The following is an 18,177-nucleotide window of genomic DNA, read 5'->3' as shown; positions in this document are numbered from 1 at the left end:
TGTAACTTTTACGTCTTTGTGCAAAGCCTTTAAAATAATATTACAAAAAGGAAAAAGTTAACGCAGGTTAGCTGTACTCTATCGTTTCTTTTAGAGAGAAAAGACTCAGTAGAGTCATGTTTTCTTAGAGCTCCAAAATGTGGATTTCAAGACTGTTAGTTCAGAAATGTTCAACTTTTGCTGCCCATTGAAATTACCCGCAGAGCTGTAAAAAGACGTTGAATGCCTGGGCTGCACCGCCCGGAGGTTCTGATTTGATCGATCCAAGGGAAGGCCTGGGCAGTACATTTTTTGAACGCTCCACAGGGAATTCCAAGTTGGGAACCATTGGTGGCTGGCGTAGAAGACAATTATTAAGTGATGGCACGACATGAGATTTGGCACAAACTTTGTATATCAAGTGAAGAAACTGATCCTGCAGGTAATGGTCAGCCTTGGGGTAGACAGATAAGTGCCACCTTGTTAGGCTTCCAAGTGTATTGCCTGGGGAACATTGAACAGCAGGCCTCGGGTGTTGCCCCCATCGTCCAGCGTCCGGCAGTTCACAGGCTTGGTCTCATTCCTGCGGTCGCTTTTCATGTTTGGTTCCTGTCCTCCCTTGATTGTCTTTTAAACTCAGGCAGTCTTGTCAGCGTGGCATCTCCTTCCAGGACGATTCGCTCTGCTCAGGACTTTCTCTAAGTTATACCGTTAAAAGAGTTTCCTAAACATCAATAATTGTTTGATAACAAAGGCAAAGGCTTAAGTCTATTTAGTCTCTAAGTCTCCTCAGTTTTGAATACACACACACACATGCACACACACACACACACACACGCACACACACACACACACACACGCTACTCTTTTAAAAACATGTTTCTCTTTCAAATAACCTGAAACTCTTGACTCCTTTTCAAGTAAAATACAGCGAACAGATTGTTGTTTTACATTAGGAAATTTATGGTTCATAAACTGGAAAGTAAAGTGGCATTGATTTTATCAAATACATTACAATGAGAATCACCTTGAAAAAGTTAACTACTCTACTTAAGACTCTAGAGAGTCCTCACTGCCTCGACCAGTGCTTCCTTAAGAAGTACTGGTTTAATAAATGTGTCAGAGAAAATTATAAAAGTCTTTGAAATGAGCAAAAACACTACTAACTATTAAAAATACTATGAAGTGTCTTTTCTTTTTCTTTTTCTTTTTTTTTTTTTGAGACAGAGTCTTACTCTGTCGCCAGGCGCTAGGCTGGAGTGCAGTGGCACAATCTCAGCTCACTGCAACCTCTGCCTCCCGGGTTCAAGCAATTATCCTGCCTCAGCCTCCCGAGTAGCTGGGACTACAGGCGCACGCCACCACGCCCAGATAATTTTTGTATTTTTAGTAGAGACAGGGTTTCACCATGTTGGCCAGGATGGTCTCGATCTCTTGACCTCGTGATCCGCCCGCCTCGGCCTCCCAAAGTGCTGGGATTACAGGCTTGAGCCACCGCGCCCTGTGAAGTGTCTTTTCAATAGAATGCTGTGCTTTGTCTTGCGTACCTGCCAGAGTTATTTGAATCTATAAAGGTCTATGTCTGTCATTGTTTTTGACCTGTTTTACAATTCTGTAAATTGAAAAAAACTGATAGTAATACAAATCATTTTATTCAATGGAAATGAAAATGCTCTTCCTCTTGTAAAAGCCACCTCATTTGCATCTTTAATAGATGTAGATTGATCTTCAGCATTTCTGCTGGCCTCAAGCCTCGGGAGTCTGCGAGACCACCCTCAGGCTTTGTGCACTGAAACGACTCACAGGACCCAGAAAAAGCTGTCATACTCAGGTTTATGATTTATTAGAGTGAAAGACTACAGATTCGAGTCAGCAAAAGGAAAAGGTAGACAGGGCAGCGTCTGGGAGAAACAGGGCACAGGGTTCCAGTTGGCCCTTCCCAAAGGTGCAGCATGAACAGCACTTAACTGTGTCAGTGATGATGTGACACACGTGTAAATTTTCCATCCTATGAATCTCATCTGAGCCTTGGTGTCCAGGGATTTTTTACTGGGGGTAGTTTCAAAGGCATGCAGTGGCTACAGGACCTGAGCTGCTCAGTCTCCAGCCCCCAGAGGTCAGTGTGGTTCAGCAACTGATGCAGTGTTGTTCAACAACTCAGATATACAGAAACAGTCCCGGCAGGCAGGAGAGTTCAAGAGAGCTCAGAGGTCACCTCCTGGCTGTTAGCCAAGGACCAGTCCTTTCTTTGCAATGTGCAGGGTTTGAGCACCCCAAGACTGCTGCGTTAACCTTTTCCTGGACACCTATATTATATATATATATTTGTTTGTTCTTTAGATTCTCCATTGAACTGGGTATTGCTATCACTGTCTTTGCCTTCCTAGTTTTTCATTAATGGGCTAAAAGCAATTGTTGACACATTTATGTTTGCATATTCCCTCCTTGGCATCTTAAAGTACCGAGATTACGGGGATGTGCCACCATGCCCAGCAATTTCACTGTTTTCTTAAAAGTTAACCTTTAACAAATACGTATGCATAAAAATTGCTCATACTTTTTTTTTCCATTTGTTTCCCCTGCCTACCTCCTTTTTTCCTTCTCCCTCTTCCCTCCTGCCTTTTCCCTTTCCCGTCTTCCCCTTTCTCCCCTCTTCCCTCCCTTCCCCTCCCTTCCCTTCCCTTCCCTTCCCTTCCCTTCCCTTCCCTTCCCTTCCCTTCCCTTCCCTTCCCCTCCCCTCCCCTCCCCTTTCCCTTCCCAACTGAATGTATATTTGCCGATTGGGGTATATTGGAATGCTGAACCGTAGTGTAGACCCTTATTTCACATTCTCCCTGTCAACGTGAAAAGTTATCTTTGACTAAGTGCTCTTGCACGTCTCTACTGAATCATAGTTTACAGAGGCCGTTCATAGATGCCACCTCATCTCTCCTTCCCTCTACCCGGTTGAGGCAGACAGATGATGGGTTTCATTTTGCAGATAATGAAACGGAGGCTGAATGAGAAGTGACGTGTCCAAAGTCTCCCACGGAAAACGAGCCAGACTTCTTGCCTATCTAGGACCACATACCCAACGGCCTGCTAGTGTTTACCTGAATGTCTTGCAGACATCAAAATGTAACGTACAGAACGTAAGCTTTTCTCTTTCTCCGTCCTCCTCCCCAGTTTCTTTCTGTTCCGGTTTTTAATCATCTGTTAAATAGCGCTTCCCACCCAGCTTCTTAAGCCACGAACCTGGGAGCATTCCCTGACTACCCCTTCCTTCTCTCCTCCCTCCCATATCCGACCTATCACCAACTTCCTTGGGTTGTATCTTTACAATAATATCTCTAACCCATCCCTTCTTTTCATCTTCACTGTAGTTCCAGACACCAGGCTCTTCTGCAGTTTTTCTTATTTTTTACGCCTCTTTCCGTACTGCAACCAGAGGGCTGTTTCACTAAAAATCAATCTCATCATTATACTTTAAATCCTTCCATGCCGCAGTAACTCACGACCTACAGGCTCAAACCCTTCTTCCACCCTGCACCCTCTTTCTGTCTACCACGATCTAGCCGTGACCCTCTCTGTTCCTCAAACACGCCAAGCCTTGCCGTGCTGCTCTCTCCGATGGAATATTCCTGCCCGCTCTCTCGTCACCCAGCCGCCTGGCTAAGTCGTGTACATCCTTCCGTTTAAATGGCGCGGTGGCTCAAGCCTGTAATCCCAGCACTTTGGGAGGCCGAGACGGGTGGATCACGAGGTCAAGAGATCGAGACCATCCTGGTCAACATGGTGAAACCCCGTCTCTACTAAAAATACTAAAAATTAGCTGGGCATGGTGGCGCGTGCCTGTGATCCCAGCTACTCAGGAGGCTGAGACAGGAGAATTGCCTGAACCCAGGAGGCGGAGGTTGCGGTGAGCCGAGATCGCGCCATTGCACTCCAGCCTGGGTAACAAGAGCGAAACTCCGTCTCAGAAAAAAAAAAAAAAAAAAAAAAAAAATGTCACTTCTGCAGAGAGGCTTTCCTTAAACCCCCAATTCAGCATGAAGTCCCTCCTATGATTTTCTAATTATGCCCTGTAATTTTCCCTGTGGTACTTAATATAATTGTGATTAAATAAGCTTTTGTTTCATGCCTCACAGGCTCCATGAAGGCAACAGTTAAGTCTGTTTTGTGGTGGACAAAACAGACTCACAACAAAACAGACTTACAAGGATAGGCCCAGCAAGTACAGAGTCAGAAAAAGTCTTGGCCTACCGTAGGTACTCAGTGTATCTTTTCTGAAAGAATGAAAGCAAGCAAATCCCAGCACTTCTCATTCCAAATTCAGGGGTGTTTTCCTGATGTTGCACTCTTTTCTGAGTAGCGCTTTTCACATTTTTACTGTCTCTCCTTCAGTTTCCCTTTTGCAAATTTAATTTTTCACTACCTGAAGTAAAGTATAACTAACTCTTTTATCATTGATATTTTCAACTACTGCATTAAAGGTTTGAAAATGACCGTGCCCTGAAAGGTTGTTAAGTCAGTGAAGGATGTTTGAGGGTCTTTTTTTTGTTGTTGAGATGGGGTCATGCACTGTCGCCCAGGCTGGAGTGCAATGGCGCGATCTCAGCTCACTGCAACCTCCGCCTCCCGGGTTCAAGCGATTCTCCTGCCTCAGCCTCCTGAGTAGCTGGGATTACAGGCACCTACCACCATGCCCGGCTAATTTTTTGTATTTCTGGTAGAGATGGGGTTTTCAGATGAATAATAAAGTTGCCCTTGCATAATCCCCCCCACCCCCCGCCGTTCCTTTTTTTAAACTGTGTTCAATTCACTCAGGCAGAAAAAAAGGTTAATTTTAAGAAGCTTTTGGGCTGGGCATGGTGGCTCATGCCTGTAATCCCAGCACTTTGGCGGGTGGATCACCTGAAACCAGGAGTTCAAGACCAGCCTGGCCAATATGGTGAAACCCCATCTCTACTAAAAATGCAAAAATTAACTGGGCATGGTGGCACACGCTTGTAATCCCAGCTACTTGGGAGGCTGAGGCAAGAGAATCGCTTGAACCCGGGAGGTGGAGGTTGTGGCAAGCCAAGATCGTGCCACTGCACTGCAGTCTGGGCAGTAGAGTGGGATTCTGACTCAAATAATAATAATAACAACAACAAAATGTCTTTCGCTGCTGACCACTGGAGAGAACAGGGAATGACAGCCTGTCACCAAGGACAGAAGTGTCCTTGACTGATGTCCTGACTTCCATCCCTCTGCTTCTGCACTCTCAGAGTCTCCAGAAGGGACAGGCTGTGGCAGCTGCCGAGCTCTTCTTTCTGTAAGCATTGATGGCTTGAACTCAAGATCTGTGAAGGCTTTAAATCCTAATTGTAAAAGTTATTCTTTGTATCACTAAAGCTAGTGCTGAAATGAAATGAGCATAACATGGCTTGATGTCCATTCACTGGTCGTTGACTGTCATGCAAAGCTGAGGGTTTTGTTTTTCTTTAGAATCTGGGGATGAGACTCTGAATAGACCAACGGTTTGTATTTCACATACTTTCTTCTAACCCTTTTTTAGAGCAAAAATGAAAAAAGGGGGGAAGTACATTTTTTGAATGAATAATATTCTTCTCTACATGTAAAAAAAAGTTTGGGAAATATGCTATTTAGAATGTATGGATTCTGCCTTCTTGGAGCTTTTGTGAATTCATTACAGGTCACAGAATATAATTCACTCTGCATGAAACTTGGAGAACAGCTTGGTCTTCGTAATAGCCCTTCCAAGGTGCTGTCTCAATGTCAAATTGCAAAGAAAGTGCTCTTATCCGATCCATTGAATGCTTCCAGATTATAGAAATAGAAGAAAGGCCAAGGATTTTATGCTAATCTCCTGCTTAAATTTCATCTAGAAGAAATAGCTTATGTATAAGCGAAAAGAAAATTAGCACCTTTTCTTTATAAGTGTCAAAGTACGTGAGCCCTTTGTTAGCATAGTCTAGGGAACAAGATAACCATAGCCAGCTTGATGGCAGGTAACCAGCCCTGTGTAATTTGGCTTTCTTTGGCATTTCCTCATATATAAGTGCTAAAAAACAAAAAAATAAAAAATAACTCCTGGCAATTGTGCAACTGAATTGCCAATGTTTCTTTCTTAGATAAGAATGACTTTTTCTCATTCATGTGACAGGCATAAATAGGAAGGGAATACACTCTGGTACGCTTAACTCCCTTGAGGGCACTTTAACGAATAGCTCTACAGATCATTATTAAGTTGGGTTCGAAGAACATCTTTCTCCCTCCCCTCAGTAACGCATTTAGTGGTAGATGTGATTCAGTCAGCTGATAATCCATAGATATTTTACAATTCTCATGGTTGGCCTTAATATAATTTATATCACAAAGAGTCCTGAACTTCTCTACTGACCAAAGTTCTTACAAGACAACAGCAGCACTGTAAAACTCGTGGTGTCTGATTTTTTCATCTGAAAGGCACACACGTTTGTTGACGAATGAATGAGAAATGCAGCTATTTGATTAACATGGTATTTATATGCCTTACTGAAACTGCCCGAATGGAAGCAAAGAATTTTAGAGTCAGGAGTTTAGACATACAGTCAAAAATGATGATGTTTATAAAGAAATCATCTTTTATTTTATTTTATTTTATTTTTTGAGATGGAGTTTCACTCTCGTTACGCAGGCTGGAGTGCAATGGCGCGATCTTGCCTCACCGCAACCTCCGCCTCCTGGGTTCAGGCAACTCTCCTGCCTCAGCCTCCTGAGTAGCTGGGATTACAGGCACGAGCCACCATGCCCAGCTAATATTTTGTATTTTTAGTAGACACGGGGTTTCACCATGTTGACCAGGATGGTCTCGATCTCTTGACCTCGTGATCCACCCGCCTCGGCCTCCCGAAGTGCTGGGATTACAGGCGTGAGCCACCGCGCCCGGCAAGAAATCATCTTTTAAAATCCCATAGTACTTAGGTGAGCCTAAGTACTATTCTGTTGAGTAGCGGTGAAGCCCAGTTGTACTCAGAAGGATTCTAGTTATGGGTACAGAAAAAAATCTTGGGTGATTTAGGCAGAACAATAAAATTGGCAACTCACAGTTCACATCTCCAGGAAGGCTGGAGAGCCAGCATCAGACAGGAATGGAAAAAAGGGATTGCTCATTCACAGACAGCACCACATTTTACAGCCAGACCTGTGAGGCCACTGGTGTGACTCTCACGGACCTCTGGACCCTGTTGGGGTAGTTGATGCTAGTGGCACTGCCCCCCCTTGGAAGATGGATGTGTCATTCAGGGCAGCCTCTGCCACTAACATGATGGATGCCCCTGTGTCTCTGCCTGTCAGTGCCATGATGTCCCAGTTAGAAACTTGTAGCTTACTGGGAGATCAGATTACAAGGGGCTCAGGGAAGTGAGTATCTAGCTTTCTACAGAGGTACATTCTTTAAACATAAGAAGACAGTTTAGATGATTGGAAACACAAAAAGTTGATAAATGTCCAGTATACCAGGTCCCTTGTCTTGCAGTTTTCCCAAGCTTCACTTCATGGTTTTACATATAGTTCATTCCACAAAAATTTATTGAGAGCCTATAGGGTTCTGAGAATATAACCATGAGTTAGGCACTTCTTCTTTAAGATGTTACAGATACTCAGCCCTGTAAAGAGATAAATCATAGTAAAACAGTAAGAATGCAGTAACACAGGTATAAACCAATGGTTCAAGAAAGTAAATTCCTCCCTCATCTAGTAAATACACTGTATTCTTCCAGTTACCCAGGAAATCAAATTATTGTACAATAATTTTCTAGGTTAAATAAATTATATAGTTATTTGTCTGCCTGCTAGTAGTTTACACACAGACACACACAGGCACACACACACACACACACACACACACACACACACACGAGGGACAGGTATTATATTCTTATTGGAAATAAACTTCTTATTTTCATGCCTGGTAGAATGAACATTATTATTTCTCTCTTCTTATCCAATAAACATTTGACAAATGAAAATACTGGATTGCAGTGAATTGTGCTTGGTTTGAAAATAAACGTTTGAATTTAATTTATTCTAATCTTGAAATTTAACAATACAGGTTAAAAGTAAACTATTTCACTTACTCTTTCTTTCTGTACAAAGATATATACATAATAAAGTTTTCAACAATTGTGGTCTTTGCTCAGACATACATATTAGAAGTAATTTCAGACATGTTTTTAATACACTGAAAGGAAATACGTTTTATTTGCTGAAGGCCGGTGGGAAAACTGTGAAGGGAAGTTTGTTTCCGGTGCCTCTGCACAGGGACCCTGTCCCCGATTTTAAGAGCCGTTCCCTCCCGCTAAATGCCGCTCCCTACTTGTGTGTCCTGGGCTTGACTGCAATGGCACAGGATGAGGCATCTTGAGGGCTCTTCGTCGCCGTGGTGTTTGCTGCTGTTTCTACCATCATTTTTCTTTAAGCAATTTTGTATTTTATCCCCTGGGATGGGCTCCAGGTGGCACTGAGCTGAACTGATATAGATGGATAGATATTAAGTTTTTCCAGAGACAGGGTCTTACTATGTTGGTCAGGCTGGTCCTGAAATCCTGGGCTCAGCCTCTCATCTCAGTCTCTTGAGTAGCTGGGACTACAGATGAGCGCCACTGTGCCCATGAAATGATAAGCCTGTTAATTTTGTCATGAATGAAAGGGGAGTAGACGGGAGCTCCTTGAAATAATTCCTGCTCAATGCCCTTCTTTCTGTCTCCTAATAATTATAGTTATTATATACTGAATGTTTCTGACAGGCTGCTAGCTCTTTATAATCCTCACAAAAACCTTTATAGGCAAGTATTATTGGCAGTGTTTCCATTTTACAGGTTCATGAACATTATATGACTTCTTTAAAATCAGTATGATGACGAAGCGATGTATTTCTGTTAAGAAATAACTTCATTTCTGGAAACTTTTGTGCCTTCCCTCTAATTTAAAATTATTCATAATAAACTCTATAAGTGTCCGTATATTTTCTTTTCTGAAGTTTTACATTTCCCTCTTTTCCTTCATTCGTTTTTCAGAACTCTTTTCATTCATTTGTTTCTTCTTTTTCCTTTCTGTGCTATCCGTAGTAGTAAACCATGCACCAAAATTTGAGGTAGCTGTGGGTAGATCAGTTCAGTTTTATACACAGGCAGTGGCCTGCATGTCCTAGTTGCAAAACTGAATCAAAACAAAATAAAACAAACCTCTCCCCCCCGCAAAACCCTAGCCTAGGTAAAAGTATAAGAAGACAGGCTGTCTAGGGTTATCATAACAAATTATTACAAACAGGGTCGCTTAAAACAACCAAAATGTATTCCCTCACAGTTCTGGAGGCTACAGGTTTGAAATCAAGGTGTTGACAGGGCCAGACTTCCTCTGAACGCTCTTGGGAAGAATCTTCCTTTCCCTTTTGTTAGCTTCCGGTGGTTCCTTAGCTTCTGGCCTTCCTTGGACTGCAGATGCCTCACGACAACCTCTGCCTTTGTTGTTCCATGCCCTGTGTGTGTGTGCATCTCTGTGTTTCTTCTCCTCCGCGTGTAAGGAAATCAGTCACTTTGAATTAAGGGCCACACTGCTCCAATATGACCTCGTCTTAACTAATTATATCTGCAATTACATTTATGTTCAAATAAGATCACATTCTGAGGCTCCAGGGGTTACGACTTCAACATATCTTTAGAGGGGACACAGTTCAACACATAACAGCCTGCTACCGTTTCAGTTAACATTAATTTTCCTTCTTGTGATTTCTTAGAGGTTTAAGTTTGTGCTGTCATTAAAAAAAAAAACCATGGGTGAAAAGTAGCCATAACCTACAATTATATCGAGAAAAACAATTAGATAGGCCTTGAACAATTTTTTTGAGCCTCTTCTGCTTGTGCCTGGAGCTAGGGAGGCATTGTGGAAGATAAAAGAGTAATAAAATCGTACCATTGTTAGAAAAGCAAATTCTCAGGATCTAGCACAGACCAAATGAATCGGAATCTGCATTTTAGCAAGAGCCTAGGCTGCAAGAATCAAAATGGCTGGGTAGCTTCACTGCTCCCCAGGGCAGTTGTTCTAAAACTCTGTTGTACTTTAGAATCACCTGGGGTTCTTTGGAAGAGTCATGATGGCTGCACCCCCATGAAAATTAAATAAAAATTTCTGGGACCAGGATCCATGCAACAGTATTAAAAAACAAAAACAAAACCCTATGTGCAGTTATAATGTCACTTCTCAAATTTTAAAGCACATATGAATCACCTGGGGTCTTGCTAAAATGAAGATTCTGATTCATTCGGTCTGGGTGGACCCTAAGAACTCTCAGTTTTCACCTGCTCCCAGGGGATGCTGTGGTAATTTTATTTCCCTTGTATTCCCTACAATGTCCAGTTCCATGCACAGGTAGATACAAATTAAATATTTTTTGAAAGGCAACGTTTTCTAATTTCAGAATTAGTAAATATTTCAGATATAAAGGAAGAAACAGGCTTCACAATGTTTAATTTGAAAGTACTTCAAAGGAAAAACATTTTTTTTCTCAGACTTGAAGAAGGCAAAAACACTTCAAACAAAACGTCTTTTGTTTTCTCAGGATTCTCTATGAGAAAATAGACTCAATAAGAGATAACAGCTTGGGTTGTTTTTCTGTTTCTTTTACACAGTTGATTCAAGTTTCATTATTAGGTTCCCTGGGTACAACACTCAAGAATCATTCCCAGACTGTATTAAGTTCCTGCAGAGTGAATATTGCATTACGAGCGATGTATACAGACTGATTAAACAATAGATCATGCAGAGCTCTCTATTACGGTTCACACCACTAATACATTGTTTTCTGTTTCACAGGAAACGTATTCCAGATTTGTCTGAGGAATGCTGTTTAGAATAAGTGTTATGTGATTTCTCAGTGCCCAATCAAAGTTTAAAGCATTTGACTCAATTAAAAACAATTATTCTTTAAAACAGAATCCATGGCAGACAATTTCAGATTTGGTCTGATGTATTTGCTCTTAGACATTCTAGGAGGAAGACTATAAAACTTCAAACATACTACTCTGTAGATGTGGCTCATCCTTCTTACTTCCTTTATCCTCTGTGCTGTGAACCTCCACATGCTTTTTTTTTTTTTTAAATGAAGAGACTGGGTCTTGTTGTTTCATCCAGGCTGGTCTTAAACTCTCGGGCTCAAGAGATCCTCCTTCCTCAGCTTCTGGAGTAGCTGGGACTACAGGCACATACCACCTTGTTGGTTTTTTTCTATCCCCTTTTTTAAACGTGTTTTTTTTTTTTTTTTTCACCTCTGCCTTAAAGCAAGGAGTGTATAATTCACCTAGTTTTATAACAAATGCAAACCAGATACAATAATAATTGACTCAGTGCTGTGTGTTCAAACGTGGTTCACACTTCGCACTGCATTATACGTCTCTGCCCTCCATTCCTCTGTCCATTTTTCCCTCCATCCCTCAGGCATTTGTCCAAGTCCTCATTGTTCTATTTGATTGTCTGGGTATTGATATCTGTTATCTACATGTACTAAGTACTGAGTACTGTGATGGATAAAACACACCATTCCCTAAAATCTTCCTTAATTTTCCCTTTTGTTGAACTCCTCATGTACTTTTTGTGAGTACAATGACATTGAGGATTAAAATGCTCTCTAATTTTTTTCCTGTGATCTATTTTTAACTTGTTAAGTAGATCAAAGGCTTACTGAAGATTGTGCATTTGATAATATTCACAAAGAAAATGTATACCTAAATTGCTGAAGAGGCTGTGTCCTAACTTTTAGGGTCACGGAAGACTTATCAGAGGAGAGGACATCTAAGCCAAGTAGGATGAGTCGGATGTAATCAGGTGGAGAACGAAAGTGGGGAAAAGGTTGGCAGATTGTAGGATCCCGTTCTGTATTCAGGAAGTGTTTTTGCAAAGAGAAAATAAAGTATAGCATGTTTAAAAGATGCGTAAGTACTTCAGAATCACCAATCACAAACTGCAAGGGGGTAGACATGGGGAGTGAGGTACACCGTGAAAAATATATAGGGACAATACAAAGAACAAGATGGAGGGTCAACACTGTGCTATAGACATGAAATGCACTAAAATAAGTTTTCTGGTTTTTCAGTGACTCTACAGGACTGTGAGATAGAGGAGGTCAATGCCAGTTGGAGCAGTATGCAAAGCAGAGAAGGCCTTAAATTGCAGAGGGCTTTGGATAGGCAGAGGAGGAGGGATCCCCTTTAGGCTGGGAAGACCCCCTAAACAAATGCCCAGTGGTTGGCAGCCATGTTTGATGGGCTTCCTGCCTGACACTGGAATTTCTGCTCAAAGGTGAATGAGATACAAATGTATCCAATGGCACATCAGAATGACTGAAGGAGGAAGACAAAACACGTTCTTCAAGTCCGGACTCAACCAGCCATTTGCTAGAACACAAAATTATCTGTGCTCAAATGCCAATTTTCTTGAGTCGCTGACTGTGCTCTCTTTGTCTTTTCATTATTTCTTAATAATAATCATATAGCACCGACATCATTTACATCCAGATTTGCAGTTAAATAGATCTACTAGTAAGCTGCACGAAGAACGGTGTGTTCTATGCTGAGATGACTAGCAATGATCTTATCTTCACAGGATATTATCACTGATTTGAGTCTCAGAAATACCATCATCATCATCATCATCATCATCATTAGTTTAGTAATTCTTGTAGCTACTATTTTTAAAGTTCTTTTTATGTTCCAAGCACTGTGTAAGTGCTTTGCAAACTGTAAGAGACGTAAAGCTTTTCTGTATGGCTAGCATCCCTTCCTTATTTCAAAAATAATCTCTTCTTTTTTTCTTTTGGGAGACCATCCCTTCCTCATTCTCGCTCTCCACGGTCCACTCCATGCCTCCGCAGTCGAACCCTTCTCTCTCTAGGCAGTCAAGGTGGAGCACAGGATGCAGGCCTGGCTTAGGTGGGCACACGTCCCAGGGTAGTCTGAGCCACACTGAGACCTGCAGTCTCGCTGGAGCTGCTGGAAAAGAGGTCCATGAGTGTAAGAGCCATTTAAACCCGGAGCTGGCCGGGCTACCACGAGAAGAAAGTCTGCCTGCCACTGAAGTCAACACACAAGAAAACAGAGCTGGGAGATGGAGATAAGGCAGTATCATCCTCAAGACATTAAATTCTGAATCTGGGTGTTCCTAAAGGGAGACTATATCTGGACCTTTCAGCTATGTGATCCAATACATGTCTCTTTATCTTTACTAAACTACTTGGAGTTGGGTTTTTGTTCTTGGCTACTGAAACAGGCACAGACATTACATGACTAAAAAGCTGCTGTTCCTAACTACCAATGTCTCCAAGGATTTTGGAGAAATGCTGGTGAAATGATGTGAGTAAATTTAAAACAGAATCTCTCTTCACCTGCCTTCAAGTTTCATGAGCTGCTTTTCGGGTACATGTTCCATAAAGAATGTGTTTATTCTTTATGGAATATTGCGCCTTAGCGATGTGTTAGTTTGTCCATACGAGAGCAAGCAGCACTTATTTCCTTGTGGACAAGGGCAGTCGAAGACGCGAGCAGCTGCTGAACGTGCTGATGAGTGTTCACCAACCCACTGCACTCTTGCCAGTACTATTCCAGTCCTAATCGGAGTGATCAAGGGTTTGAGGCACCCTCTCAAGACAAGCCCCAACCAGGGGAGGGTCCCAGCTCTTCTCATTTGAAAATGGTAAGCAAGCGCATCTCACCACGAGATGGGAAGCCTGCCAATAGCAAAAAATGGTTTTGCTTAATTACAGGCAGGCTTGAATTTGATGAAATGGCCCCCTCCAGTGGTTAGAGCAGCTGCTGTCATCTTCCTCCTTAAGGTGGGAGACCTAAAATGAATGGTACTTACTTAGTCCATCACTTGTAAAGCCCCACTGTTCTCTGAAATGTACTGTGTGGGTACCATCTGCACAACTTAGACTGCAGTGACAGCTGTATAACTGCATCGTTCGAGAAACCCTCAGTTTGAATGACTGCTAAATATTGGATGGATTTCCTTACATCTTGGGAGTGTTGCTTTCACGCTTCTTTGTAAGGGGAAGCTCGTCAGTTTCTCAGGAGTATAAATTAATCAGAACAAAACGACCCTAACACAGCAGAATAATTTCTCTATGTTTAATCTCTGTCTTGTAAAATAGCAAGATTTAAATGGAGAAACTGTAACAGAAGATCAGAACGTGTAAGCTCCTTGAAGTCCCTGTACATTCGGCCAATGCATACAAAATTGTTTATTTCATTTGAAAAATAATTTTGCAGAGGTCTTGGCAATGTTAAGTTCTTGATCTTTAAATTCTTTTATTTTTCTAAACTTTTAGACAGGCATTGATAATGGGAGAGATAGCGTTCACACCAAACAGATATCATCATTCCTTCTCTTTTTGAAGTGTTCCTCTGGCTGAGATTCCCACTCCACCTCCCCCTGCTGTCCCTGCATTCTCAGCAAGCATCTTCAACATTGTTTATCCTGGTCCTCTGTCTTTGGCTGTCTTCTCAATATATACCCTTCTTCTGAGTGTTCTCATCCAAACTCATGGCTCTATTTACTATCCATCTACTGTGGTTTCCTAAATTAATATTGCTATTAAAAAAAAATGAGCTGTATCCTGACCTTCAGAGCTATACGTAAAATGGGCTACCCAACATCTACCTGAGTGTCCCATAAGGATTCCGATTTAGTGTAGCAAAACTGAACTTCATGTATCTTTTCCCTGAATTTAGTTCCAGTTCATTTCATGGCCTCCAAACCTTGTATCTGGGAAACATACCAGAATCTTTCCTTGCCTTCTTCCACAACCAACCAGTTGCCATACAATGCGATATCTACCTTTTGGCATTTCTGATACTTGTCTTCTCCTTACCACCTTTACTGATGTTGCCCTCATTCAGACACTCATCTCTTACCTGGGCTATTGTAAGAGATTCTACTTTCAACTGAACGTACACATTGTAGCCAAAGTTGCTTTTCCAAAATGCAACTCAAATTATGTTCTTCCCCACACCTCCTCAACTTTTTTTTTTTTTTTGAGACAGAGTCTTATTCTGTCTAGTGATTCTCCTGCCTCAGCCTCTCAGGTAGCTGGGATTATAGGCATGCACCACTATGCCTGGCTAATTTTTGTATTTTTAGTAGAGATGGAATTTCACTGTGTTGGCCAGGCTGGTCTCGAACTCCTGACCTTGGGTGATCTGCACACCTCGGCCTCCCAATGTGTCGGGATTACAGGCATGAACCACTGTGCCCAGCCTATGTTCTTCTCCTTTTAAGATGCTTGAGAGTTTTTTTTAATAAGCATAAATTTAAATTGCTTGATGCACATCATACATGATCCTCCACATCTGGCTACTGACCACCGCTCTGTATCAGTTGTCTATTGCCCTGATCCTATTATGTGACCAACAACCGTGAAATCTCAAGGACATAGTTAAGACACATTTATTGTTCCCTTGTCTAGGTGGTCTGTTGTGTGCTCTGCTTGATCTTGCTTGGAGTTGCTCTTCTGTCTGGAGGCTGGCTGGCCTTGGCTGGGCTACAGTGGACTTAGCTGGAATAACTGCAGCAACTTAGCTCTGTTCTGTGTGTTCCTTGTCCTCCAGCGGCCTAGCCTGGGCATGGTTTACGGGGATGACAGAGGTACCGGAGAGAGCGTAAGCAGAAATGCCCAAAGTTTCTTGAGGCCTAGGTTCAGGATTGGCACACTGTCATGTTTGCTGCATTATATTAGCCAAAGAAAGTCCCGAGACTGGCTCCCATTCAAGGGTTCAGGAGACAGATTTCGCCTCCAACGAGAGGAACTGCAAAGTCACATGGCAATGAGTTGATTACAGGAAGTGGGGAAGAATTAGAGTTTATAACGCACTGTCCGTCACATACTTCAAGAAAGCTTCCACTTGCTTTCTTCCTCGGGACAAACAAGAAGCAAAGAAATTCTCTACTGAAATTTTCAAATTTCATTAGAGATAATGCAAGGAGAAGGAGAAAATGTCAAAGGAACTCTAATTTCAACACCCTTGTAGAGAAAAGAATGTTGTACCTATGGGGGAGAGAAGTACAGGGCACTATGAGAAAAGAAACATTAGGAGAATAGAAAAGAGATATTGGAAATTAAAAATATGATGGCAAAATAAGAAATTCAGTGAAAAGCTTGGAAGACAAAATTGAAGCATTTCCTGGAAAGTAGACAAAGACCAAAAGAATACCACTAAGAAATAATAATAATAGTCAGTCCAAAATAGTTAAATGTGATTATTAAAGATTTAATTTTTAATTTTAATTTTAATATATATATATTTGATACAGAGTTTCGCTCTTGTTGCCCAGGCTGGAGTACAATGGAGCTCTTTGCTCACTGCAACGTCTGCTTCCCGGGTTCAAGCTATTCTCCTGCTTCAGCCTCCTGAGTAGCTGAGATTACAGGCATCTGCTATTATACTTGGCTAATTTTTGTATTTTTTAGTAGAGATGGGGTTTCACCATGTTGGCCAGGCTGGTCTCAAACTCCTGATGTCAGGTGATTCACCTCCCTTGGCTTCCCAAAGTGCTGGGATTACAGGCATGAGCCATCATGCCTGGCCCCTGATTAATAAAAGTTTTAAATAAGGAAAGGCAATTATTTAAAAAAATAAGAAAATGCAGATGCCTCGAGTTTGCCTGTAGAGAGATCTGATTCAGAAAGTCAGTAAACTGAATGGACACAATAATTTTATATCTTTTCTTCAGCTTATTTGAAACACAATATGAAACACAGACAAAGTAGAACTTCAGAACCGATGAACTGTTATTAAAGGTGGTTTGATTTGAAAATGTGGAAGTCAATTGTGGGAAGAGGACATAAGGTTGGAGATAACTATGTTTAAAACTTATTTTGAAAGTAGACAACAGCTAACATTAGTGTTCCGTGATGACGGGAAATGGAGACAATGCAGCTGCTAAATGAGTCCCTTTAAATATTGACATGACTGACTCTAGTGGGACATGTTTAGTAGGAAGTGGAGAGGAAGCAAAAATAGAACAAAGCAAACATTTGCTCAAGATAGCTGAAGAGCAATACATCCTCTCTGTTCCTCCACCCATATGCAAACATGGCCCTAAGCTTCTGATGCGTTTTTTTCTCACGTTTCTGTTGTTATGGTCATGGTCCGGATTTAGTACATTCTAGTGACTTTCATATGTGCTCCTCTGTCTAATCAAATGCTAGATAAATGTTTTCTGTTTACATTGTCACAACTCATCAGGGATGAAGGTTACTCTTCCTTCAGTAGAGACCGAAAATAAAGATTCAGCAGTGGAATCTTTTTCAACATTACTTTAAAAATGCAATCTCAAGTGGTCTCAGTTTTAAAGGTTATGGGATTATGTATAGACTTCTACAAAACAAACAGGACAAATGGAGGCAGCCGCTTAGGTTACTGAGAACAGATCTCGTTTTTCTGAAAGTTTTAGGTAATTGAGGCAAAAGTCAGTAGGGTCTAATGCAGTTGGATGACAGCTCCATTGTCTACTGTGTCTTTCATGCGTGGTACGGACAAAAATTCCTGTAGAGAAATTGCAAAACAGAGGAATGGACAGAACACAAAAGAAGTTTCTTGGCTGGGCGCGGTGGCTCAAGCCTGTAATCCCAGCACTTTGGGAGGCTGAGGCGGGTGGATTACGAGGTCAAGAGATAGAGACCATCCTGGTCAACATGGTGAAATCCCGTCTCTACTAAAAATACAAAAAAATTATCTCTTTTTTTTTTTGAGACGGAGTTTTGCTCTTGTTACCCAGGCTGGAGTGCAATGGCACGATCTCGGCTCACCGCAACCTCCGCCTCCTGGGTTCAGGCAATTCTCCTGCCTCAGCCTCCTGAGTAGCTGGGATTACAGGCACGCGCCACCATGCCCAGCTAATTTTTTGTATTTTTAGTAGAGACGGGGTTTCACCGTGTTGACCAGGTTGGTCTCGATCTCTCGACCTTGTGATCCACCCGCCTCGGCCTCCCAAAGTGCTGGGATTACAGGCTTGAGCCACCGCGCCCGGCCAAAAATTATCTCTTTTTTAATAAGTGAAAAGAATGGACCATGACAGTTAATTCACTCAAGCTATACATAGAAAAATACAGCAATTTTTCTATGTAAAATAACTGAATCTGTTGCCTGTCAATTTCAATTGTCTGAGAAAATAGTTCTAGAGGCA

The 18,177-nt window shown here is 41.8% G+C and overlaps 1 protein-coding gene across 2 annotated transcripts in view; it reads left to right on the top strand.

The window, feature by feature from the left end:
• The window catches only part of HMCN1 (hemicentin 1), a 677,492-nt gene that overhangs the window by 174,084 nt on the left and 485,231 nt on the right, over positions 1-18,177 (top strand). The gene's annotated exons all lie outside the window — the stretch shown is intronic.

The sequence above is a fragment of the Saimiri boliviensis genome, chromosome 19, assembly GCF_048565385.1.
Source record: "Saimiri boliviensis isolate mSaiBol1 chromosome 19, mSaiBol1.pri, whole genome shotgun sequence".
In the NCBI taxonomy this organism is placed as follows: domain Eukaryota; kingdom Metazoa; phylum Chordata; class Mammalia; order Primates; family Cebidae; genus Saimiri; species Saimiri boliviensis.
Note: the sequence above shows the minus strand (reverse complement) of the source record. Positions and strands in the feature narration are given on the sequence as shown.